At 40.9% G+C, this 26000-nt stretch overlaps 1 long non-coding RNA gene across 1 annotated transcript; it reads left to right on the forward strand.

Annotated features, from left to right (window-relative positions):
- The first annotated feature begins 149 nt into the window (after nucleotides 1-149).
- On the forward strand, nucleotides 150-24619 carry LOC117980348 (uncharacterized). Its single transcript, XR_004671619.3, has 3 exons — nucleotides 150-384; nucleotides 9622-9733; nucleotides 10393-24619. It is a non-coding gene; the product is annotated as an uncharacterized LOC117980348 (long non-coding RNA).
- The last annotated feature ends 1381 nt before the right edge of the window (nucleotides 24620-26000 follow it).

Raw genomic sequence — 26000 nt, forward strand, 5'->3', positions numbered from 1 at the left:
CTACTGCCTTCCACTTCTGCAAAAAGTTATCTTGCCCACGCCTAGCTTTTTCCTTTTATGCTAATTCTCCTTCCTCCTTTCTTCCTCAGAGCTTCTTAGCTCAGCTTTCTCAGCTGCTCCTACCACCACCCAGCCAAATCAGTGAACAAATGAAACAACCTGCTGTCTACTTCTGTCTTTTCACCTACAGTTAATTCTCAATGTGGCAGACAGTAGAATCTGTTTTAAAATGTGCGTCAACTTGTGCTATGTTTTTGTTCTCAACCCTCCAGCAGCTTCCTATCTGCCTGAAGGAGGGCATCAGGGTCACAGGTGACATGGTTCATCCCTCCCCTTTCTGATGTCTTCCCTTACTGCCTGCCTCCTTGCTGTGCCTCAGACAAGGTAAGCCTCTGGGCGTTCGTTCACTTTTCTTCTATTTCAGTGGTTCTCAACCAGGAGCACTTCCTCTCCCCTTCTTCCTCCTGGGGGGAGGAGTAGCAATGTCTAGAGATACTTTGGTTGTGAAACAGATTGTCACACAAGGAGAGCAGGAGGTGGCAAGTGCAACTAGCATCTAGTGGTTAGAGACTAGGGGTGCTGCTAAACATCCTGTAACACACAGGACAGCCCCCACAACAAAGAATTATCCAGCCCCAAATGTCAATAATGTGACAGTCCAGAAACCCTCCTCTATCTGAAAGTGTCTTTCCCCAGTTAACCATTTAACTGTGCCCTTCCATTATTCAGATATTTGTTCAAATGGTACCCCTAACCTCAAATTGCAAACCCCAGTGGTCTCTAGCTTGATTTTTCTCCATAGAATTTATTACTGTCTGGCATTATGTTCTACTTTTTTTTTTTTTTGAGACTGTCTCACTCTGTCACCCAGGCTGGAGTACAGAGGCGTGGTCACAGCTCACCGCAGCCTCGACCTCCTGCTGTGCTCAAGCCATCCTCCCACCTCAACCTCCCAAGTAGCTGGGACCATAGCCGTGTGCCACCATGTCTGGCTAATTTTTTTTGTTTTTAGTATAGATGGGGTTTCACCATGTTACCCAGGCCAGTCTTGAACTCCATGATCTGCCCACCTTGGCCTCCCAAAGTTCTGGGATTACAGGCATGAGCCACCACCATGCCAGACCATGTTCTATTTTTAAATTATCTTTCTTTCCTCACTAGATTATGAGCTCCATGAGGGTAGACATTTTTGCTTATTTTATTTGCTTCAATATTTTAAGCACATTGAACAGTGCCTGGCACTTAGTAGTTGTTCAGTAACTATTTGTTGAATTAATGAATGAATGAATATCTAACATGTGTTGTACCACCCAGTATTCCAAGTGTTACGTGGACTAGTTCATTTCATCCTCACAGCTGCATGAGGAAGATGCTACCTGTTTCATCCTCATTTAAGGAAAAAAAAAATGAGATATAGTGAGTTCCCATATCACAATAAGTGGCAGAGCTAGAATTCAGAATCAGGCTCTTACCCCTATATTACACTGCTGTTATGGGTTGAATTGTATTCTACCTCCCTAAAGAAGACATGTTGGAATCCTAACCTACAGTACCTCAGAGTGTGATCTTATTTGGAGATAGGGTCTTCAAAGAGGTAGTCAAATTCAAATGAACTCATTAGGGTGGACCTCAATCCAGTGTGACTGTTGTCCTTATAAAATGGGAAATTTGGCCAGGCGCGGTGGCTCACACCTGTAATCCTAGCACTTTGGGAGGCCGAGGCAGGTGGATTACGAGGTCAGGAGATCGAGACTATCCTTGCTAACATGGTGAAACCCCATTTCTACTAAAAATACAAAAAATTAGCCGGGCGTGGTGGCTTGCACCTGTAGTCCCAGATACTCAAGAGGCTGAGGCAGGAGAATGGTGTGAACCCAGGAGGCAGAGCTTGCAGTGAGCCGAGATCAAGCCAATGCACTCCGGCCTGGGCAACAGAGCGAGACTCTGTCTCAAAAAAAAAAGGGGGGTGAAATTTGGACGGAGACAGATACATATAAAGGGAAGACTGTGAAGAAACACAGGGAGAAGATGGCCATCTACAAGCCAAGAAGAAAATCCTGGATCAGATCATTCCCTCACAGCCCTCACAAGGAACCAAACCTGCTGAGACCTTGATCTTGGACTTCCAGCCTCCAGAGCTGTGAGATAATAAATTTATGTTTTATTTATTTATTTAGAGACAGGGTCTCACTGGGTCACCCAGGCTGGACTGCAGTGACACAATCTCCACTCACTGCAACCTCCACCTCCCAGGTTCAGGCGATTCTTCCACCTCAGCCTCCCAAGTAGCTGGGACTACAGGTGTGTGCCACCATGCCAAGCTAATTTTTTTTTTTTTTTTGTAGAGATGGGGTTTCACCACATTGGCCAAACTGGTCTCAAACTCCTGACCTCAAGTGATCTCCCCATCTTGGCCTCCCAAAGTGCTGGGACTGCAGGCATGAGCCACTGCACCCAGCCTCAATTTCTATTATTTAAGCTACCCAGTTTGTGAGACTGTTACAGCAGCCCTAGGAAACTAGTACAGCTGCTTAGCAGAATAACTCAACTGTAAACTTCAAACAAGTTGTGAGTTTGTATAATTTCCTACTGAGTACAGTATGTATATTAAGTTGGGGTTGTTTTTGAATACTTAAAGTGATTCATAATTTGATTTTTTTTCTTTTTTTGAGATGGAGTCTGCCTCTGTCACCCAGACTGGAGTCCAGTGGCATGATCTTGGCTCACCGCAACCTCAGCCTCCCAGGTTCAAATGATTCTCATGCATCAGCCTCCTGAGTAACTGGGACTACAGGTGCATACCACCACGCCTAGCTAATTTTTGTATTTTTTTGTAGAGATGGGGTTTCACCATGTTGGCCAGGCTGGTCTTGAACTCCTGACCTCAAGTGATCTGCCTGCCTCAGCCTCCCAAAGTGCTGGGATTACAGGTGTGAGCCACAGTGCCGGTCCTGATTTTTTTTTTTTTTTTTTTTTTTTTTAGACAAGGTTTGACTATCACCCAGGCTGAAGTGCAGTGCACAATGTTGGCTCACTGCAACCTCCACCTCCTGGGCTTACACCATCCTCCCATCTCAGCCTTCCAAGTAGCTGGGACTACAGGTGTGCACCACCACACCCAGCTAATTCTTGTACTTTTTTGTAGAGATGGAGTTTTGCCATGTTGCCCAGGCTGGCCTCAAACTTGTGAGCTCAAGTGATCCGCCCATCTCAGCCTCCCAAAGTGCTGGGATTACAGGCATGAGCCGCTACACCCAGCGTCACAATTTGATTGTTTTATTTATTATTTATTTATTTTAGCAAAGGAGCAAAATCCTTTTAAGTTAGGTATCCAAATCAACCTAGGTTTTTGTCACTACATTTCATGCAGTGGCAACATTTGTACTACATTAACTATGCATGGAATATCTAGAAACATACTGTTCATTTGGATTTCTTCCTTTCTTCCTTTTTTTTAAATTTTTTTATTTTTCAAGACAGGATCTTACTCTGTTGTCCTGGCTGGAGTGCAGCGGCACCATCATGGCTCACTGGGGCCCTGACCTCTTGGGCTCAAGCAATCCTCCCACCTTGACCCCACAAAGTGCTGGGATTACAGATGCAAGCCACTGTGCCCAGCCCTTGGCTTTCTTTCTGTAAATATTGCTCTCTTTTCAATTTTCTCTTGACATAGATTCCAAATTTCTTCTTTCCTCAAGCATTCAACCAATGGTGAGGCAAAGCAGTATAGTGAGGCATAGTGTGGAGTTCTATCTCTGGATTCAGTCTGTATGAGCTAAATCCCAGCTCTACCATTTAGCTATGTGACTTTGGGCAAGTTGCATAAGCTCTCTGTGCTTCTGGTCTCTCATCTGTAAAACAAGGATAAAAATAGTACCTATTTCACAGAGTTCTCATCATGGTTAGGTGAGTTACTATTTGTAATGTTTTTAGAACAGTACTTGATGCAAAATAAGTGTTTAAATAATTTAAGAAAGAAAAAAAACACAGCTAGGTGTAATTTTTTTTTTTTTTTTTTTTTTTGAGACAAGGTCTAGCTCTGTCACGCAGACTGGGGTGCAGTGGTGTAATCTCAGCTCACTGCAACCTTTGCCTCCTAGGCTCAAGCCATCCTCTCACCTCAGCCTCCCAAGTAGCTGGGACTACATGCACATGCCTCCAAGCCTGGCTAATTTTTGTATTTTTTGTAGAGATGGCATTTCACCATGTTGCTCAGGCTGATCTTGAACTCCTGAGCTCAAGCAATCCTCCCCCCTCAGGCTGCCAAGGTGCTGGGATTACAGGAGTGAGCCATCATGCCCAGCCTCTAAAATTGAGATGGAGAAATATTACATTATTCTTGCCTTTAGTAAATTACAATCAGATTCGGGGAGTATGGGATCATAGTTTATCCCATCAGCACTGTAAACCTTAGATTCTTTCATAGCAGAGGAAAGAGATGCAGAAAATAAGAACCCAGAACCCTGCCTAAGGTCTCAAACTATTCACTTACTCATATTTACTAAATATATCCTGTGTGCCAGATGCTGTTAGATCTGGGAACTAGATAGATGAGATCTGTTTTGGAGGCTGTGAAGAAGGTTGGCCTGGAACCGGTTGACACTGGCAATTTCTTTTTTTTTTTTTTTTTTTGTCCCCCAGGCTGGAGTGCAGTGGCGCGATCTTGGCTCACTGAAAGCTCTGCCACCTGGGTTCACGCCATTCTTCTGCCTCAGCCTACTGAGTAGCTGGGACTACAGGCACCCACTACCACACCCGGCTAATTTTTTTTTTTTTTTTTTGTATTTTTAGTAGAGATGGGGTTTCGCCGTGTTAGACGGGATGGTCTCGATCTCCTGACCTTGTGATCCGCCCGCCTCAGCCTGCCAAAGTGCTGGGATTACAGGCATGAGCCACTGCGCCTGGCCAACTTTGGCAGTTTCTAAGGAGGAAGTTGAACTGACTTGGGATGAGGCAAATACTATTATTATACCCTCTGTGAGCTAGAGAAGAAAATTCTGCTGGAGAACTCAGATCAGGTCACTTTTGTTCTACACAAACTGTTTCTTCAGGGTAAGAAAACAAGTTGAAGTCATCAAACACATTTGTTCTTACTCATGTTAGGAAGAAGAGGTACAGCATAATTTGTCAGGTAATCTCTTCCTTCCTTTCCCCCACCCCTGCATTTGCAGGGTACCCTGGTATGGCACCAATGAGACAGGCAGGAGACCCTCAGCCCCTGCAGACACAGCCCTGTTGGCACATACACCCTCCCTCTGCTGCAGGAGGCTTATGATGACATGACATCAGAATAAAAAGGGAAAAAGACAGAGTAAACAAAACCTGAGACACGGACTTGCCAGACGATGGGAGGAAAATGTAGAGTCTGAATGTAATTTAAGAAAGAGCATTGAAGGAAACAAAATGTGAAAATCACCATGTTTCATTGAATATATTTGAATTACATTTTCTTTACCTCATTTGTCCTATTCTTAAACATTTTCTACTGAAAATATGGACAAAGCATTTTAATGTATTTCTCCCCTTATCAAACAGGAAGTTGATTTTTAGAAAATTAGTGCTCACAGTTGAGAATAAACCAACATGGAAATATCCTTTAGTTTAGCAAAAGTATTTTTATGTGAAATTACTAATATGTCATTGGTATTGCACACAAATCTAGAGATTTCTCACCAGGTTTAAAAATGTCCTTTATGCCAGGTGCGGTGGCTCACGCCTGTAATCCCAGCACTTCAGGAGGCCGAGGCGGGCGGATCACGAGGTCAGGAGATCGAGACCATCCTGGCTAACATGGTGAAACCCCGTCTCTACTAAAAATACCAAAAAATTATCTGGGCCTCGGGGCGGGCACCTGTAGTACCAGATACTCGGGAGGCTGAGGCAGGAGAATGGTGTGAACCCAGGAGGCGGAGCTTGCAGTGAGCCGAGATTGCGCCACTGCACTCCAGCCTGGGCGACAGAGCAAGACTCCATCTTACCAAAAAAAAAAAAAAAAAAAAAAAAAGTGTCCTTTATTTCTCCTTGACGTTTCTCTAATGGTATCTGCACAGTGGACTAATAGGAGAAAACAAGTCACTAATAGGTTGTTTGTCTATGCTCAAGACCAGTTAGTCCAGTTCCAGATAAAGCCTGGGGTTTGGATTCCATACCAGGATAATACGGCGTTCACTCACCCTGGGGTATGGGTCCAACTACAGAGAACAATCCGCATCTGCCTCCTAGCCTACAGGGTGGCAAGAAGTTTTGCTTTTCTTTTCATGTGAGAGAAGGACCAGAAGGAGTCAAACAATTTTGCCCACTTCCTTTCGTGATAAGACATCAGGTAAATATAGTTAACATAAATAAAGAAACTGACCGGGCCAGGTGCTGTGGCTCATGCCTGTAATCCCAGTACTTTGGGAAGCCAAGGCAGGAGGATCTCTTAAGCCCAGGAGTTTGTGATCTCCTCTCTATAAGAAAAATTTTAGAATTAGCCAGGCAAGATGGCATGGTCCTGCAGTTTCAGCTACTGAGGAGACTAAGGCAGGAGAATGGCTTGAATCAGCGAGGTCCAGAGTGCAGTGAGCTATGATCACACCAGAGTGAGACCCTGTCTCAGAAAAAACAAATAAAAATAGAAAAGAAAAAGAAACTAAGCAGTTGTATTAAGTTTATATTGCTACTGTAACAAATTATCCCAAACTTGATGGCTTAAAACAACACAAATTTTTTATGTTGCAGTGCTCTGTGTCAATCTTACTGGGTTAAAATCAAGGTGCTGTCAGCAGGGCTTTGTTCCTTTTTGGAGGCTTAAAGAAAGATTCATGTTTTTTTGCTAATTGGGTTGTGGCAGAATTCAGTTTCTTGTGGTTATAGGACTCAAGTCCCCATTTCCTTCCTCATCTTCAAAGCCACTGCCAGCAGCAGTCAAATCCCTCTCATACTTCAAATCTCTGTTCCTTTTCTTTCATCTCATCTCTCTCACTCATCTGCCTTCTGCTTCTACTTTTAAGAACTCATGTGATTAGATCGGGCCCACCCAGGTACCAGGATAATCTCCCAGATCTTTTTTTTTTTTTTTTTTTTGAGACGAAATCTTACTCTGTCACCCAGGCTGGAGTGGAGTGGCGTGATCTCGGCTCACTGCAACCTCTGCCTCCTGGGTTCAAGCAATTCTCCTGCCTCAGCCTCCTGAGTAGCTGGGATTACAGGCGTGCGCCACCACGCCCGGCTATATTTTTTTTTGTATTTTTAGTAGAAACAGGGTTTCACCATGTTGGTCAGGCTGGTCTCGAACTCCTGACTTCGTGATCTACCCACCTCAGCCTCCCAAAGTGCTGGGATTACAGGTGTGAGCCACCGCACCCAGTCAATCTCCCTGATTAGTCTACATAACTTTAATCCCATCTGTAAAGTCCCTTTTGCCATGCAAAGTAACATCTTCACAGGCTTGGATATTAGGGCACGGATATCTTTGGGTGGAGATGGAAGTCATTATTCTGCCTACTACACTAGCCTTACATGGGGGACCCATAACCAGCATCAAGTTCCCTGGAAAGAATGAACATATTGAGATCAGACAACTGGTGTAAGTCCTTTCACTCACATCAAGCGCCATCCCAGGACATGGCACAGGGTCAAAGCACAGGCCCTGGAGCAGATACCCTGGATCCCTTACTTACTAGCTGTGCACTCGTGGGAAAGTTCTCAACCTCCAAAAGCCCCACTGTTCTCAGCCTGTAAAACAAAGATAATGCTAGTATCTACCTCATATTATTGTTGGAATAAATGAGATACTCCACGTAAAGCACTTCACAGAGTGCCTATCTGAAGGGCACATACATCAATGAAGTAGACACTAACAAGAGTTTATGCCCAAAATTATACTATCTTCTCTTATTCTTTTGATTCAAGGATTTGGTATCTGTGAAAATCAAAATACTCTGGCAAAAATAAGAGCACATTTTCATCAACAATTTGACTATGGGAAAGAAGGAGGAAAAGAAAATGTATACTGAGCACCTATTTTGTGTTAGACAATTTGTATGAAGATGCTGACAGCATATTTTGTTGGAGTCAGGGGTCACTAAGTACCTGAGGATTAAAGGAGTAGTGTTTTCCAAGGTACAAAGTAGTGAAACAAAATTGCTTATTTTTCAGTTTTGTCTAGGATCCTTGGATTAACCCTTGGCCAAGTGAAAGGGACCCTCCAGGCCTTCACAGATGTGACCAAGGAATTGACCTACAAACAAATGTCAGGTCAAAGTCAAGCTGTTCTCTGACATGCAGCAAGCTGATTTATGCAGCTCTTTATCACTTAGCAGTCTCTTAATGCTTCCTGTCTCTCCTCAGTCTCTGACTTTCAGCCTATTTTGGATGAGTTTTGGCCCATGTTCCTCTAGCTCTTGGACATCAATCATGCTGTGACCACACTGGTTGACTCAAGGACGTGCGTCTTCCTTTCATTACATAAATAACTTTTGCTTTATGATGAGCTCTGTCATGCAGTTAGGAGAGAATTGATTGACCACATAGCCTTTTGCATTTTACCCAGTCTAGTCTCCCTAAAGTCCATGCTGATGGAGATTTATAACTAGTTAGTGTTGGGGGATTTGGAATAAGGTTTGGGAGGACAGGCTTGTTTTTGTTTTTTTCACACCATTGTTCCCAGCACATCTTTATCTGTTCACAGCCATAACAAAAACACCCTACTAAAAGTGAGAATTCATTAGTCTAAAAAAATTACAATATATACTCTTTCCAAACAGCACCAACTATTATATGCATCATCTTAACCACCTTTATAGAGTTTACTGAAAGTCATTGCTTCTCCGCCTTTTGGCTAAGATCAAGGGTAGAATTTACTGAAAGTCACAAGTGAGACTCTAATTTTATACTTTTGATGGTTTGTTGTTGTTGTTGTTGTTGTTGTTTTTTGAGATGGAATCTCGCTCTGTTGCCCAGGCTGGAGTGCAATGGCGTGATCTCGGTTCACTGCAACCTCCAATCTCCTGGGTTCAAGCGATTCTTCTACCTCAGCCTCCTGAGTAGCTGGGATTACACACACATGCCACCACGCCCACCTAAATTTTGTAATTTTAGTACAGATGAGGTTTCACCTTGTTCCTAGACTGGTCTCGAACTCCTGACCTCAGGTGATCCACTTGCCTCAGCCTCCCAAAGTGCTGGGATTGCAGATGTGAGCCACTATGCCTGGCCTGATAGTCATTCTTATGCAAATAGTTTGGACTGGAAACATCAATAGTGATAACTGTAACTTCTAATTTTGTACAATAGTAACTGAGTTAGTGTTTAATACAATATACCCAGTCTATATCACATGTGTATTTGGTATGTTTATAACCCAACACACTGGCATATGAAATGGATTAAAGGGAGAGTCTCCATTTCTGGATTCTTTGGAAATGTGATTACTTACAACCCGTCTTTAACATGTAGGAAAACCGTTTTACTTCGATTATTTCATATCAAGTTCGCAACTTGCAAAATTAAGTGGAGGATAGGCAGTTTTCTTAATAAACTAATACAGAAAACAACATTGGCTTAATTTCAGAGTAATCTTTTTAAATACATTATTTTTATAGTTAACTGAAACCACTTTTCCAATTTGTATTTATTCAGAGGAAAAATTTTTAAAAGTCACCTTGGACTGAAGACCAGCATCAGTTTATATGGTGTGAGTTCTTACCATTTGCCTTAGATTGCACCTACACTGACAGAAGAAAGTAAAAAGGTAAGCAATTATCTTAGGATTGTACTAGTAAAAATTATACCAATTATATCTACTTGGTGTAGACAGCCCAGGCTGTCTTTCAGCATAGGAAAATTGGTCATGGGTAGATTTTTCAGGGTGACTTAGTTTGAGACCAAGAAATAGTCATTGCTGTTTTTGTCAAGTATAAAATAGATTCCAGAATGCATTCCTTCATCCTCGAAGGCCCTTCTCATTAGCATTGGACCTAATTATCTAGATATAATTTGTTAAAGGTTTTACACTTCTTTAAAGAAGGCTACTGAGTCACCAGCATTTAATATTCATTCATTCATTCATTCATTCATTTAACAACTATTCACTGAGCACCTACTATCTGCTAGGCACTGAAGATACACCAGGAACCAATATAGATTAGGTCCAAGCTCTATGGATCTCACAGATTATAACCACAGCAACATTTGCTATGTGTCATTAAGAGTTTGAAACTTTAATATCTTAACCTAATATTTATATTTTTCTTATCACTAAAGAAAAAACTATTATCAATAAATTTGATAACTGATAAACTCAATGTGACTATGTTTTTATCATATATCCTTTGTTCTCTCTTTACCTGTGACTTTGCTAGCAGTAAATTCTTTTTAACTTCATTAGCTTTTCTTTTCCCTTTCCCACAGATCCAGCAGTTGAGGGAGCACTGGCTTCATGGTTGAGTCATCATTTTGCTAAATTATGTAATAAATTCATAAATACTAACAGTGGAAAAACTAAGCAGTGGAGGGAAAATCCACTGTTTATCTTCATCTCCCAGTCTCCCAGTATTTCACCAGTGGTATCAATTATGAAATGTCAGACTCATAGGGAATGGGAGACAGAGCTGGTCAATGATCTGACCAAGCATCTGATGATGATAATGTTTTTATTATATAAGGAGACACTTAAAACTGTATAAATAGACATTTTATTGTTTTCCTCTAAATGTGTTTAACTCTAAAAATGTTTTAGTGCAAAATGTGTTAGCAGTTAGCAATTGTTTGTTATACTAGTGATCCAACATCTGTTAACAATGAGGTTCTGGCATACCATCTGTATTAGTCCATTCTCATGCTGCTATAAAGAACTGCCTGAGACTGGGTAATTTACAAAGAAAGGAGGTTTAATTGACTCACAGTTCTGTGGGGCTGGGGACACCTAGAACATTTACAAGTATGGCAGAAGGGGAAGCAAACACATCCTTCTTCACATGCTGGCAGGAGAGAGAATGAGAACCAAGTGAAGCGGGGAGTCCCTTATAAAACCATCAAATCTTGTGAAAACTTACTCATTATCATGAGAATAGCATGAGGGTAATCACCCCCATGATTCAATTATCTCCCACTGGGTCCCACCCATGACACTTGGGGATTATGGAAACTACAATTCAAGATGAGATTTGGGTGGGGACACAGCCAAACCATATCACCATCCCACATGAGTAATTCTGAAGAAAAGGAAGCCAGAGTAGCAGGATAGCAGTCACCCCAAAATAACCCTGAGACTACAGCTTTGGGCAGAGCAACCCCTAGGCAAAAGCTATGAAGTGAGCAGAGCTGTTTATCCATTAACTCATCTGTTCTATACCCATCTATACTGGCTATGATATTCCAACATTATGCACAAGGATAAACAAGATTTACTTCCTGCCCAAAGAAATTTACACATTTTAGCTTCCTTCCTAAAGTCAGCTTCCTGAATTTTCCACACTTACACACCCATAAGGCCAGTATCCTACTGTTCTTTGGCCTCTTGATTTCCTCCTCTTATCAAAAACTCTTCTTAATTAGCTACAAGTTGGGAATAAACTAATAGTTAATTCATACTAAGGTGTAAAAGACTATATGGCTGAACACATTGTATTCTACTATCTTTCTCAGAGGTGTTTGCATTTTTAGAGAAAGGAAGCCTTAAATTTGAAGCAGTGAAACTAATGGTGGAACTCCAGGTATTAGTAAAGCAATAGCAGAGACTTTTTTTTTTTTTGAGACGGAGTCTCACTCTGTCATCCAGGCAGGAGTGCAGTGGCATGATCTTGGCTCACTGCAACCTCTGCCTCCTGGGTTCAAGTGATTCTCCTGCCTCAGCCTCCTAAGTAGCTGGGATTACAGGCACACGCCACCACATTGGGCTAATTTTTTGTATTTTTAGTAGAGATAGCATTTCACTATGTTACCCAGGCTGGTCTCGAACTCCTGACCTCGTGATCTGCCCACTTTGGCCTCCCAGAGTGCTGTGATTACGGGCGTAAGCGACTGCACCTGGCCAATAGCAGAGACTTTTTCCCCGAGTGTATATAGTTTCCCAAGATCCACCATTCACAGATAAGGCCAGGCTTGATTTTGAGTCTTGAATGCTCAGTTGACTTTTAGATATGAACCCTAGATAGGAAACCAGGCTGACTACCTTTTTTTTTTTTTTTTTTTTTCTGTCCTAGCGTAATTAGACCAAAATCCTTTAGGCATAAGGGCACATTTCCTTTTTAGTCTCCAACTAAAGAAAAGTTTTCATGGCTTTTTAAAGTTTATTATCCACTTATTTGTCCAACAAATGCTTGTTGAGTGCCTGTAAAATGCCGGTCATAGTGTTAAGCAAAAATAAACTTTTTTTTTTTTTTTTCTCATTCACTCTGTCACCTAGGCTGGAGTACAGTGGCTCAATCTTAGCTCACTACAACTTCTGCCTCCTGGGTTCATGCGATTCTCACGTCTCAGCCTCCTGAGTAGCTGGGAATACAGGTGTGAGCCACCATGCCTGGAGAATTTTTGTGCTTTTTGTAGAGTCTGGTTTTCACCATATTGGCCAGGCTGGTCTCGACCTCAAGTGATCTGCCTGCCTTGGCTTTCCAAAGTGCTGGGATTACAGGCATGAGTCACCAGACCCAGCCAAAAAACTAAACATTTCTATTGGCATTAATAACACAAAACATAAAATGGATAAGTTTACATTTGACATGAATATGTGGTATACTTATTTATTTATTTATTTTGAGACAGAGTCTCACTCTCACTGTTGCCTAGGCTGCAATGCAGTGGCATGATCTTGGCTCACTGCAACCTCCGCCTCCCGGGTTCAAGTGATTCTCCTGCCTCATCCTCCGAAGTAGCTGGGATTACAGGCATGTGTCACCACACTGGGCTAATTTTTTCGTATTTTTAGTAGAGATAGTGTTTCACCATGTTAGCCAGGCTGGTCTCAAACTCCTGGCCTCAAGTGATCCTCCTGTCTCAGCCTCCCAAAGTGCTGGGATTACAGGCATCAGCCATGGCACCCAGCCTGTGATGTACATATTTAAAGAAAACTGTGTAACCTGACTTGGGAACATAATAGTCCAAGGACATATTCATATTATAAATAATTTTCCTCAAATGTATATGTTAGTTTAACACAGTCTTAACATTTGGGATTTGACAAAATGATTCTAATTACCAGTAAGAATAAACAAACATGTGAAAGGAACTAGTAACATTTCAAAATAGAAAAGTCTGAGCAAAGCATGCCTTACCACATATATAGCTACAGTAATTAAAACTATGGGTCCTGGTGCAGGGATGGACAAACCACAGAAATAAAATAGCACATGGACAGTCCAATATATACAGGAAATTAGCGTGTGATATGGTTTGAATTTTCCCCTCCACAATTCAGGTGTTGCCAATGTGGCAGTATTAAAAGGTGGGGCCGGCCAGGCACGGTGGCTCACGCCTGTAATCCCAGCACTTTTGGAAGGCCGAGGCAGGCGGATCACCTGAGGTTGGGAGTTTGAGACCAGCCTGACCAACATGGAGAAACCCCATCTCTTCTAAAAATACAAAATTAGCCAGGCATGGTGGCACATGCCTGTAATCCCAGCTGCTCAGGAGGCTGAGGCAGGAGAATTGCTTGAACCCGGGGAGCGGAAGTTGTGGTGAGCCGAAATCGCGCCATTGCACTCCAGCCTGGGCAATAAGAGTGACACTCCATCTCAAAAAATAAAAATAAAAATAAAATTTAAAAAAGTGGGGCCTTTGAGAGGTGATTGGGCCATCATGAGGCTCCTTCCTTGTGAATAGGATTAAGTACCCTTATAAAGCGGCTTGATGAGGGAGTCAGACCTGTTTTTTGCCCTCCCACCTTCTGCCATGTGGGGACACAGCATTCCTCCCCTCTGGAGCATGCAGTTTTCAAGGAATCATCTTGGAAGCAGAGACTGGACCCTCAGTAGACAACAAACCTGCCAGCACCTTGATCTTGAACTTCCCAGCCATCAGGACTGTGGGAAAATAAATTTCTATTCTTTATAAATTACCCAATATCAGGTATTTTGTTATAGCAGCACAAATAGACTAGGACAGCAAGTGAGTAAAAGCGGAGGAGAATGGCAAAAAAAGAGAAAAAAAAAGGCAAAAGAGACATGAATCTAAAAATGGAAAAGCAAACTGGAAAAATACTTTATATATGTGTACTGCAGATGGGATTAATAACTTTATATATAAGCAGTTATCTAAGAAAAACATAAAAATTCCAAGAACAGTGGACAAATTATATGAATAGGAAAATCCACAAAATAAACAAAAATAAAAAATAAAGAGATAACATGCATGGGAAATATGTTCAATTCACTTGTCATTAAAAACTGTTGATTAAAATAAGAACTTATTTTTGGCTGATGGGTGAAAATATAGTAAAATTGGTAATACTCAGGACTGATGAGAGAGCACAGAAAACATATGCAAAGCTATCCTATCAACATTGTTTATAATACCAAAAGATTGGAAACATCCTAAAGCTGTTAAGTAGACAATTCATTAAACACTATACTGTAGCCAAACGAGATAGTAGAGAATGATTAAAAATGATAACAAATAATGTTGATATAAAGAGCTGTTTTTTATGTGTACTTTGATTACTTTCTGAAATAGTATGTGTATTTTTTTTAGAATAGATATCGCAGATATATATAAACAAAAATTTGAAGTTTCCCCTACTTACCTGCCCTTCCCTTCCGTCTCATTCCCTGTTGTTAAAAATCTGAGCCTGGGCAACATGGCAAAACCCTGTCTCTACAAAAAAAATACAAACATTAGCCAGGCATGGTAGCATGCATCTGTAGCCCCACCTACTCAGGAGGCTGAGGTGGGCAGGTCACTTGAGCCTGGGAGGTCTAGGCTGCAGTGAGCGGTGTTTACACCACTGCACACCAGCCTGGAAGGCAGACCAAGATGCTGTCTCAAAAAAAAAAAAACTGGTTTGTATCCTGTCAGATATTTTTTTTTGAGATGGAGTTTCACTCGTTGCCCAGGCTGGAGTGCCATGGCGCGATCTTGGATTACTACAACCTCCACCTCCCAGGTTCAAGCGATTCTCCTGCCTCAGCCTCCCGAGTAGCTGGGATTACAGGCATGTTCCACCACGCCTGGCTAATTTTGTATTTTTAGTAGATGGGGTTTCTCCATGTTGGTCAGGCTGGTCTCAAACTCCTGACCTTAGGGAATCCACCCACCTCAGTCTCCCAAAGTGCTGGGATTACAGGTGTGAGCCACCGCGCCCGGCCCCTGTCAGATAATTTTCTGTACAAATAAAATCATATATCCATGTGTCTACATAGGGATTTTTATTTGTGTCTACATATAAACATACAGGATTTTGTTGTTGCTGTTGTTGAGACAGAGTCTCACTCTGTCGCCCAGGCTGGAGTGCAGTGGCGCGATCTCGGCTCACTGCAAACTCTGTCTCCCAGGTTCATGCAATTCTCTGCCTCAGCCTCCCAAGTAGCTGGGATTACAGGCACCCACAACCACACCTGGCTAATTTTTGTATTTTTAGTTAGCCTCCCAACGTGCTGGGATTACAGGCGTGAGCCACCACACCCTGCAGACTTTTTTTGTCTGCAGGTGCGCACACGCACACACACACACACACACACGCCCCTCCCTCTACCCCCACTTATGTGTGTTTTTTTGTTTGTTTGTTTTTTGAGTCAGAGTCTCACTCTGTCACCCAGGCTGGAGTGCAGTGGTTCTATCTTGGCTCACTGCAGCCTCTGTCTCCCGGGTTCACGCAATTCTCTGCCTCAGCCTCCCAAGTAGCTGGGATTACAGGCACCCACAACGATGCCCGGCTAATTTTTGTTTTTCAGTTAGCCTCCCAAAGTGCTGGGATTACAGGCGTGAGCCACCATGCCCGGCCAACATACAGGAATTTTAAATGAAATATGGGTCATACTATATATATATATAATTAAATAACTTGCTTTTTCATCTACAATATATCAAGAATATCTATGATATATTAAATTAAAAAAATAAGTGAGGCCGAAGTGGGTGGATCATGAGGTCAGGAGATCAAGACCATCCTGGCTAACACAGTGAAACCCTGTCTCTACTAAAAATACAAAAAATTAGCCAGGCGTGGTGGCGGGCACCTGTAGTCCCAGCTACTCGGGAGGCTGAGGCAGGAGAATGGCATGAACCTGGGAGGCGGAGCTTGCAGTGAGCTGAGATCATGCCACTGCACTCCAGCCTGGGTGACAGAGCAAGACTCTGACTCAAAAAACAAACAAACAAAAAAACACACTTAAGTGGGGGTAGAGGGAAGGGCGTGTATGTGTGTGTGCATGCGCGTGTGCACCTGCAGACAAAAAAAGTCTGGGCAAATAGATTCCTTAGTGGAGAGAATACTGATTTTTTTGGGGGGGGGGGGTGGTCAGGGTCTCGCTCTGTTGCCCAGGCTGGAGTGCAGTGACATGATTGTGGCTTACTGCAGCCTCAACCTCCCAGGCTCAGGTGATTCTCCTACTTCAGCCTCCCTAGTAGCTGGGACTACAGGTACATAATACCACGCCTCGCTAATTTTTGTATTTTTTGTAGAGATGGGGTTTCACCATGTTGCCCAGGCTGGTCTTGAACTCCTGAGCTCAAGTGATCTTCCTGCCTTGGCCTCCCAAAGTGCTGGGATTACAGGCATGAACCACCACACCTGGCCAACTTTTATGTTTTTGATATATATTAATATATTCCTGTTGTTTAACTTTTGAAAATAATGAATATATATTACTTTTTAATATTACTTTTACAACCATAATCAAATCTGTTTTCATTACAAAGGGAAAAAATAACCACAACTCTACTGGAAAACCTGTAAGCCAGCATTTGGTTGAGATCTCACTGATAAATGGTTATTACCCTTATGACCTCCTGCCATCTCATAGTCTGCAAGTTAATGTTAATATTCTATATTGTTGTAAATGAAAATGTGAACTACATAAACTATATATATTTAAAGTGAATTGTGACTTCATTTAGGATTTCTGGATGAGATGGAGCTTGCATTTTTCTGGTTTATTGACTTGGATAGTTATTACTAATAAATCCAGCAATAACAGGATGAATGAAAGCTACCACAACAGGAAGGAATTAAAAACCGCAATCATTTTGTTGCCATTTTTGTTATTGCCATAGGTGGTAAGATTGATTTCCTTTTTGAATCCAAGGAACTGAGCTATAAATGACCCTTCCAAGGTGAACACGGTGAGAAAGCCTTCTATGCACAGTCAGCATTCTCTACCATCCATTTTGTTAGTCTGCAGGGCTGCAAGAAAAAGGGCCTTCATGGTGTGTAGACTGAGTCGTGGCTAAACTGGAGCATTTACTTGGGCACCTCTACAGCCCCTTCAGTGTCCTTTTTCCTCTGAGGATGAATACTCTTCTACTCCCACACTCATTTTCTTTATAATATCTGCTTTCAGAAAAAGTCTGAAATGTACTTATAATGTGCCACCACCTAAATAGGGAACAAACCTAGGGAAGTGTTGGGGCTGGAATGATCAAGTCTGGCACAGTCTCTAGACCTTGACTAAATATCTGAAGATGAGAGCTCCAAGACAACCTGCCCCTATATCTATATAGAGTGATGAGTTTGTAGCTATAATAAAATATTTTACCCATAAAGTTCTGGCCCTATGGATGTGGGTGTTTTTATGCCTTTGTGGGTGTCTTTCTATGTTTGGCCTTGCTTTTTATGCCCCTATTTCTTTTTCTCTCTTCATTTCTTTTCTTTTCTCTTTACTTTTTCCTCTTAATTGGCCATAATATATTGCGAAAGCTGATTTCTTATTGACCTTATCAAGTAATTATATTTTCTATGTACTCTGTGTTAAGAATGAAACTTGGCTGGCACTTATTTGGAGGCTAGGGGTCAACTATGTTTTATATTCCATTATCACTAATTGACATTGCATTATTCATTTATTGGTTTATTTCTCCTAATATTGTGTAAACACCCTGAGAGCTGGGCCTTGGTCTCATTCTCTGCTGTATCCCAATGGGGTCCACTCTGCAGCCACAGGAGAGGTCCTTCATTTACCCTGTCCCAATCCCAATCCTTTCCTTTTCCCCTGAAAGTAACTACATCTTGAGTTTTATGTTCATTGCTTTCTTGCTTTCTTTATAGTTCTGTCGCCCATGATGCACCTCTAAACTCTGAAGCTTAATTTGCCTTCTAACTATATACATCTTTTAAGTCTCTTTTACCTACCCCTTCAATCCCCTTTGCCCCACCTTTTTCAACTTACTTCTGAAAGAAACTGGGTTGTTTTATCTGACTTGTAGAGTTTCCCACATCTGTATTTTGCTGATTGCATTCCCATGTAATTTACACTTGTCTGTCTTCTGTATTTTCTATAAATTGGTAGTGAGATTATGGCCTTGATCAGATTCAGGTACAATTTTCAGGCTAGACTCCTTTGTAGGTGACTTGTAGAAAATATGTAATAACTGATTGTCTCTCTCTGTGTGATGTTGGCAACCACTGATCCATTAATTCATCAGAAATTGAAAACTTCTCTACTTCTACTTGCTTACTTCGTATAGAAAAACAGAATAAATGCTTAATGAAAGTGCATCTTTAGGTGTACAATATATAAAACAAATATATACAAATAAGAGAACTTACTAACCATAGACCTACAGTGAAAGATCTACTAAAAAGACATACTTCAGTTAGAAGAACAGTAAACCCAGGAAGAAAAAATTAGATGTAAGCAAACATGAAAAGCATAGAAATTGATAAGTTGGTAAGTACAATTAACTATCAATATAAAAAATAATTTGAGGGTTAAAAATAATATGGGGGCCAGGTGCAGTGGCTCACGCCTGTAATCGCAGCACTTAGGGAGGCCAAGGTGGGCAGATCATCTGAGGCCAGGAGTTCAAGACTAGTCTGGCAGACATGGCAAAACCCCGTCTCTACTAAAAATATATAAATTAGCTGGGCGTGATGGCATATGCCTGTAATTCCAGATACTCAGGAGGCTGAGGCAGGAGAATTGCTTGAACCGGGAGGTGGAGGTTGCAGTGAGCTGAGATTGCGCCATTGCACTCCAGCCTGGGCGACAAGAGTGAAACTCCATCTCAAAAAAATAAATTAAAAATAAAAACAATAATGTGGAAGTACTTACTAGGTAATTAAAGCTTGTTTAGCTTTGTGTCTTGTTCAGGAGAAGGAAAAAACACTGTGTATGTAATTGGAGACTTTATAGGAAAAATGTAGAGATATTCATGTTAAAAAAATAGAAATGCTATGCATAGCCTTAAAACCAACAAAGAAGGAAAGAAGAATATAGAAAATTTCATCAGTCCCAAAGAAGCAACAGGAATAAAAAGAGAAAAAGAAAAAAAGAAAAAGGGTAGTAAAGCAAAGACCTAAATTAGGTGGTAAAAATAAATTTAAATATACCAGGATGACTGACTATATAAGTTTATTAGATAGAATTCATTTACTAATAGATAAAAATCATCTCATTTGATTAACAAGCAAGCAAACAATAGTGTAAATAGTTCAAGGAGCCCACTTAAAACCATCCAGAAATTTCAAGATAAAAGTAAAGAAAAATACAACAATCAAATACTAATAAAAAAAAAGAGTATGCAGAAATGCTAATAACATAATGGAATTAACAGCAAATGAATAGAATTATTATTATTATTATTATTTTGAGACAGAGTCTCGCTCTGTCACCCAGGCTGGAGTGCAGTGGCACAATCTCGGCTCACTGCAACGTCTGCCTCCCAGGCTAAAGCGATTCTCATGCCTCAGCCTCCAAAGTAGTTGGGATTACAGGCACCCGCCATCACACCTGGCTAATTTTTGTATTTTTAGTAGAGATGGGTTTTTGCCATGTTGGCCAGGCTGGTCTCAAACTCATGACCTCAAGTGATCCCCCCAACTCAGCCTCCCAAAGTGCTGGGATTACAGGCATGAGTCACGAATAAAATTTAAGATGAAAAGCTTCATTTGGGGTAAAAATGAAAACTTTTTAATGATAGAATAATTTAAGTCAGGCGTGGTGGCTCATACCTGTAATCCCAGCACTTTGGAAGGCCGAGGTGATCGGATTGCTAGAGTTCAGGAGTTCGAGACCAGCCTGGGCAACATGACAAAACCCCATCTCTACAAAAAGTACAAAAATTAGCCAGACGTGGTGGCGGGTGCCTGTAATCCCAGCTACTTTAGAGGCTGAAGTGGGAGGATTGTTTGAGCCCAGGATGCAGAGGTTGCAGTGAGCTGTGATCAAGCCACTGCACTCCAGCCTAGGGGACAAAGTGAGAGTTTGTCTCAAAAAAAAAAAAAAAAAAAAGAAAAGAGAAAGAAAGAAAGAATAACTTAGTATGAACCAGCACATCCCCAGCTGTGGTGGCTACAGGAAGAAACTCCTGTTTGAGAAAAGCAGAGGGAAAAGTAAAGGGGACTTTGTCTTGCACCTTAGGTACGATCTTGGCCACAGTGGGTGTAGAGCAAATAAGAAGGCTCTTAGAGTCCCTGAGTCCAGGCCTAGGCTCTTGGACTGCATTTCTGGACCCACCCTGGGCTAGAGGGGAGCCTACTGCCCTGAAGGCTGTTTTGTTTGTTTGTTTGTTTTGTTTTGTTTTGAGATGGAGTCTGGAGTGCAGTGGCGGATCTCAGCTCACTGCAAGCTCCGCCTCCCAGGTTCACACCATTCTCCTGCCTTAGCCTCCTGAGCAGCTGGGACTACAGGCGCCCGCCACCACGCCTGGCTAATTTTTTGTGTTTTTAGTAGAGACGGGATTTAACCGTGTTAGCCAGGATGGTCTCGATCTCCTGACCTTGTGATCCGCCCGCCTTGGCCTCCCAAAGTGCTGGGATTACAGGCTTGAGCCACAGCGCCCGGCCTTGAAGTCTGTTTTTGTTTGCTTGTTTGTTTTGTTTGTTTGTTTTGAGATGGTGTCTCACTCTGTCGCCCAGGCTGGAGTGCAGTAGCACAATCTCTGTTCACCGCAACCTCCACCTCCTGGGTTTAAGCCATTCCCCTGCCTCAGCCTCCTGAGTAGCTTGGATTACAGGTGCCCACCACCACAGCCAGCTAATTTTTGTATTTTTAGCAGAGATGGGATTTCATCATGTTGGCCAGATTGATCTTCAACTCCTGACCTCAAGTGATTCTCCCGCCTCAGCCTCCCAAAGTGCTGGGATTGCAGGCATAAGCCACCACGCCCGGCCTGAAGTCTGTATTTTTAGTAGAGTCAGGGTTTCACCATGTTGGTCAGGCTGGTTTTGAGCTCCTGGCCTCAAATGATCTGCCTGCCTCAGCCTCCCAAAGTTCTGGGATTATAGGCATGAGCCACCGCACCTGGCCTAATCATTTCAATTGATTCTGAAAAAGCATTTTATAAAATTCAACATCCCTTCATGATAAAACCCTCAAAAAACTCGGTATAGAAAGAACATACTTCAACACAATAAAAGCCATGTATGATGGACCCACAGCTAGTATCATACTGAACAGGGCAAAATGAAAAGCCTTTCCTCTAATATCTGGAACAAGACAAGGATCTCCACTTTCACTACTGTTATTCAGCATAATACTAGAAGTTCTAGCTAGAGCAATAAAACAAGAGAAAGAAATAAAGGTCATCCAAACTGGAAAGGAAGAATTCAAATTATACTTATTTCCAGATAATCTGAGCTTATATTTGTAAAAGCCTTAAAAAATGCACCAAAAAAGTATTACAATTGACAGACAAATTCAGTAAAGTTGCAGAATAAAAAAATCAATATACAACAATCAGCATTTCTATATGCCAACAGTGAACAGTCTGAAAAAGAAATAAAAAAGTAATCCCATGTACAATGGCCACAAACAGAATTAAGTACCAAGGAATTAACCAAAGAAATGAAAGGTCTCTATTATGAAAACTATAAAATGCTCATGAAAGAAACTGAAGAGGATACCAAAAAATGAAAAGATATTTCATGTTCATGGATTAGGAGAGTCAGTAGTGTTAAAGTGTTCACACTACTCAGAGCAATCTACAGTTTCAATGCAATCCCTATCAAAATACCAGTGACATTTTTCAAAAAAACAGAAAAAGGAATCCTAAAATGTATATGAAACCGCAAAAGACCTAGAATAGCCAAAGCAATCCTGAGCAAAAAGAATAAAACTGGAGGAATCACATTATCTGGCTTCAAATTATACTGGATAGTAACCAAAACAGCATGGTATTTGCATAAAAACAGACAGACCACTCGAACAAAGTAAAAAACCCAGAAGCAAATCCACACGCCTACAGTGAAGTCATTTTTGACAAAGGTGCCAAGAACATACACTGGAGAAAAGGCAGTCTCTTCAATAAATGGTGCTGGGAAAACTGGATGTCTATACATGGAAGAACAAAACTAAACGCCCATCTTTTGCCATATACAAAAATCAAATAAAAATGGATTAAAGAAAAATCTGAGATCTCAAACTATGAAACTACTGCAAGAAAACATTGGGAAAACTCTCCAGGATATTGGTATGGGCAAAAATTTCTTGAGTAATACCTCACAAGCACAGGCAACCAAAGCGAAAATGGACAAATGGGATCACATCAAGTTAAAATGCTTCTGCACAGCAAAGGAAACAATCAACAAAGTGAAGAGCCAACCTACAAAATGGGAGAAAATATTTGCCAACTACCCATGTGACATGGGGTTAATAACCAGAATATAGAAGAAGCTCAAACAACTCTGTAGGGAAAAATCTAATAATTCTGTTTATAAATGGGCAAAATATTTGAACAGATATTTCTCCTAAGAAGACATACAAATGGCAAATAAGTATGTGTAAAGGTGCTCAACATCACTGATCATCAGAGAAATGCAAATCGAAACTACAATGAGATATTATCTCACCTATGTTAAAATGGCTTTTATCCAAAAGAGAGGCAATAACCAAATGCTGGAGAGGATGTAAAGAAAAGGAAAACCTTGTACACTGTTAGTGGGAATGTAAATTAGTAGCCCCGCTATGGAGGTTCCTCAAAAAACTAAAAATAGAGCTACCATATGATCTAGCAATCCCACTGCTGGGTATATAACCAAAGGAAAGGAAATCAGTATATCAAAGAGATAACTGCATTCCCATGTTTGTTGCAGCTCTGTTCACAATAGCCAAGATTTGGAAGCAACCTAAGTGTCCATCAACAGATGAATGGATAAAGAAAATGTGGTACATATACACAATGGAGTACTATTCAGCTATAAAAAGGAATGAGATCCTGTATTTGCAACAACATAGATGGAACTGGAGGATGTTATGTTAAGAGAAATAAGCCAGGCACAGAAAGACAAATGTCACATGTTCTCACTTATCTGTGGGATCTAAAAATCAAAACAATTGGACCAGGCGCGGTGGTTCACACCTGTAATCCCAGCACCTTGGGAGGCTGAGGTGGGCCGATCACTTGAGGTCAGGAGTTCAAGACCAGCCTGGCCAACATGGTGAAGCCCCATCTCTACTAAAAATACAAAAATTAGCCAGGCATTGTGGCAGGTGCCTGTAGTCCCAGTTGCTCAGGAGGCTGAGGCAGGAGAATCACTTGAACCTGGAAGGCAGAGGTTGCAGTGAGCTGAGATTATGCCACTGCACTCCAGCCTGGGTGACAATGAGACTCCGTCACACACACACACAAAAATAAATACGTAAAAATAAAAATAAAAACAATTGAATTCATGGAGAAAGAGGGTAGAAGAATGGTTACCATAGGCTGGGAAGGTAGTTGGTTGGGAGGAGGTGGGGATAGCTAATGGGTCAAAAAAATAGAAAGAATGAATAAGACTTAGTATTTGATAGCACAACCAGGTGACTATAGTCAATAATAAATTAATTGTACATTTAAAAATTTAATAACTAAAAGAGTATAACTGGATTGTTTATAACACAAAGGATAAATACTTGAGGGGATGGATACCCCATTCTCCATGATGTGATGATTACACATTGCGTGTTTGTATCAAAATATCTCATGTATACCATAAATATGTACATCTACTATATAACCACAAGAATTAAATATAAAAAAATTTAAAAGAATTTATCAGAAGAGATAGGAATAAAGAACCATAGTTGTAAAATAAATAAAAGGGAAAATGATAGAATTAGAAGGATGATGAACCAAATCTCAATCAAAGAAGAAGATGTTAACCCTCCTCTAACGAATAGATCAAGCTGGCTGAAAGAAATAAAATTAGTAAGCTAGATTGAATTGATATAAAAGAAATAGAACAGAGCTTGCCACCTGATGGGCCACAAGATATTGATCCCCATAAGCAATACAGTGGGCAGGGCAGGATCTGGGTTGCTGAAGCCTCTGCACAGTGACAGACTATATTAACATTAATCAAGCAAGGACATGGGGAGATGGAACTCTCATGTATTACTTGTGGAAGTCTAAATTGTTATAACTGTTTTTGGAGAGCTCTTTGGCATTATCAAAGTTGGAGATATGCGTTCTCAGCAATTCTACTTGTAAGTCTATACCCTAGAGAAACTTGCATGTGTGTGCATAAGTAGATATGAACAGGAACATTCCTTGCAGCGTTATTTTCAAACCTGGGAAACAACTGGAAGTAACTAACATGTCCATCAACAGGAAAGTGGATTTACTAAAATGAAATTCTAAATAGCAGTTAAATGATGTAGAGTAATGTATAAATATGAGATAAACTACAAATATATACTGTGATGAGAAAAGAGAGACTGCAGAATGTAATGATAACACTAAAAATTTTTTTAATGTGCTGTATTTTATTACATAAAATTACAATCAGTAAAATAATATACTAAATTAATTTTAATTTAATTTTAACTAAATTTAAAAATGGTTTTCTTTTATGATAATGCAGAAAATTACTCTGAACACTTAACTCATGCGTCACTCAATATTATAAGTTAAACACTTATAAACATTATGCAGCTTACATTTTAATGTCCTTACTGTTCTAAAGGTCATAAATAATGCTGACCTAATAAAATATTTCATATCTCTGATGTAGCAACAATTGATGCTATCACATGTGAATACAATAGAAATGAAAAAAACAGCTTGAAGTAATTTGTGAGTTCAATTACATCATTTACTTTTCAAAAAAATCTGTTATTTTTTTCAAGAAAAAAAGTGTACTTTGAATGTGATTATAACTCTCCAAACAACCTTCTACTCCTTTTAAAGTTATATACAAATAGGCCAGGCATGGTGGCTCCTGCCTGTAATCCCAGCAGTTTGGGAGGCTGAGGCCGGTGGACCACCTGAGGTCAGGAGTTTGAGACCAGCCTGGCCAACATGGCAAAACCCTGTCTCTACTAAAAATACAAAAATTAGTTGGGCATGGTGGCATGTGCCTGTAATCCCAGCTACTCGGGAGGCTGAGACAGGAGAATTGCTTGAACCCAGGAGGCTGAGGTTGCATTGAGCCGAGATTGTGCCACCACACTCCAGCCTGGGTGACAGCAAGACTCTGTCTCAAAACAAAACAATAAATAAAGTTATATACAAATAATTGATCTAACAGCTTTAGATTTGGGTTATTTTCTATACTGAACACTCTGATTTAGTGTAATAGCTGAAGTGTCAGGACCACATGTTGATTTTAGCTGAATTGTCCTTCACTTTATTTTTCATTTATAAATACATTCAAGTCAAGCCAGGTTTACATGACTTAGGTAGAATTAATCAGTCAACAATTGCACCTTTATTGAATATTATCTCTGCAAGGTACTGTAGGAAATTCAAAATAAATATAAGACATTTTCCTTATTCTCAAAGAATTTAAAATCTAATCCCACGCTGGGCATGGTGGCTCATGCCTGCAATCCCAGCACTTTGGGAGGCTGAGGCAGGAGGACTGCTTGAGCTCAGGAGTTTGAGACCAGCCTGGGCAACATGGCAAAACCTCATCTCTATAAAAAATACAAAAATTAGCTGGACATGGT

This window comes from Pan paniscus, chromosome 4 (genome assembly GCF_029289425.2).
Source record: "Pan paniscus chromosome 4, NHGRI_mPanPan1-v2.0_pri, whole genome shotgun sequence".
Lineage (NCBI taxonomy): Eukaryota > Metazoa > Chordata > Mammalia > Primates > Hominidae > Pan > Pan paniscus.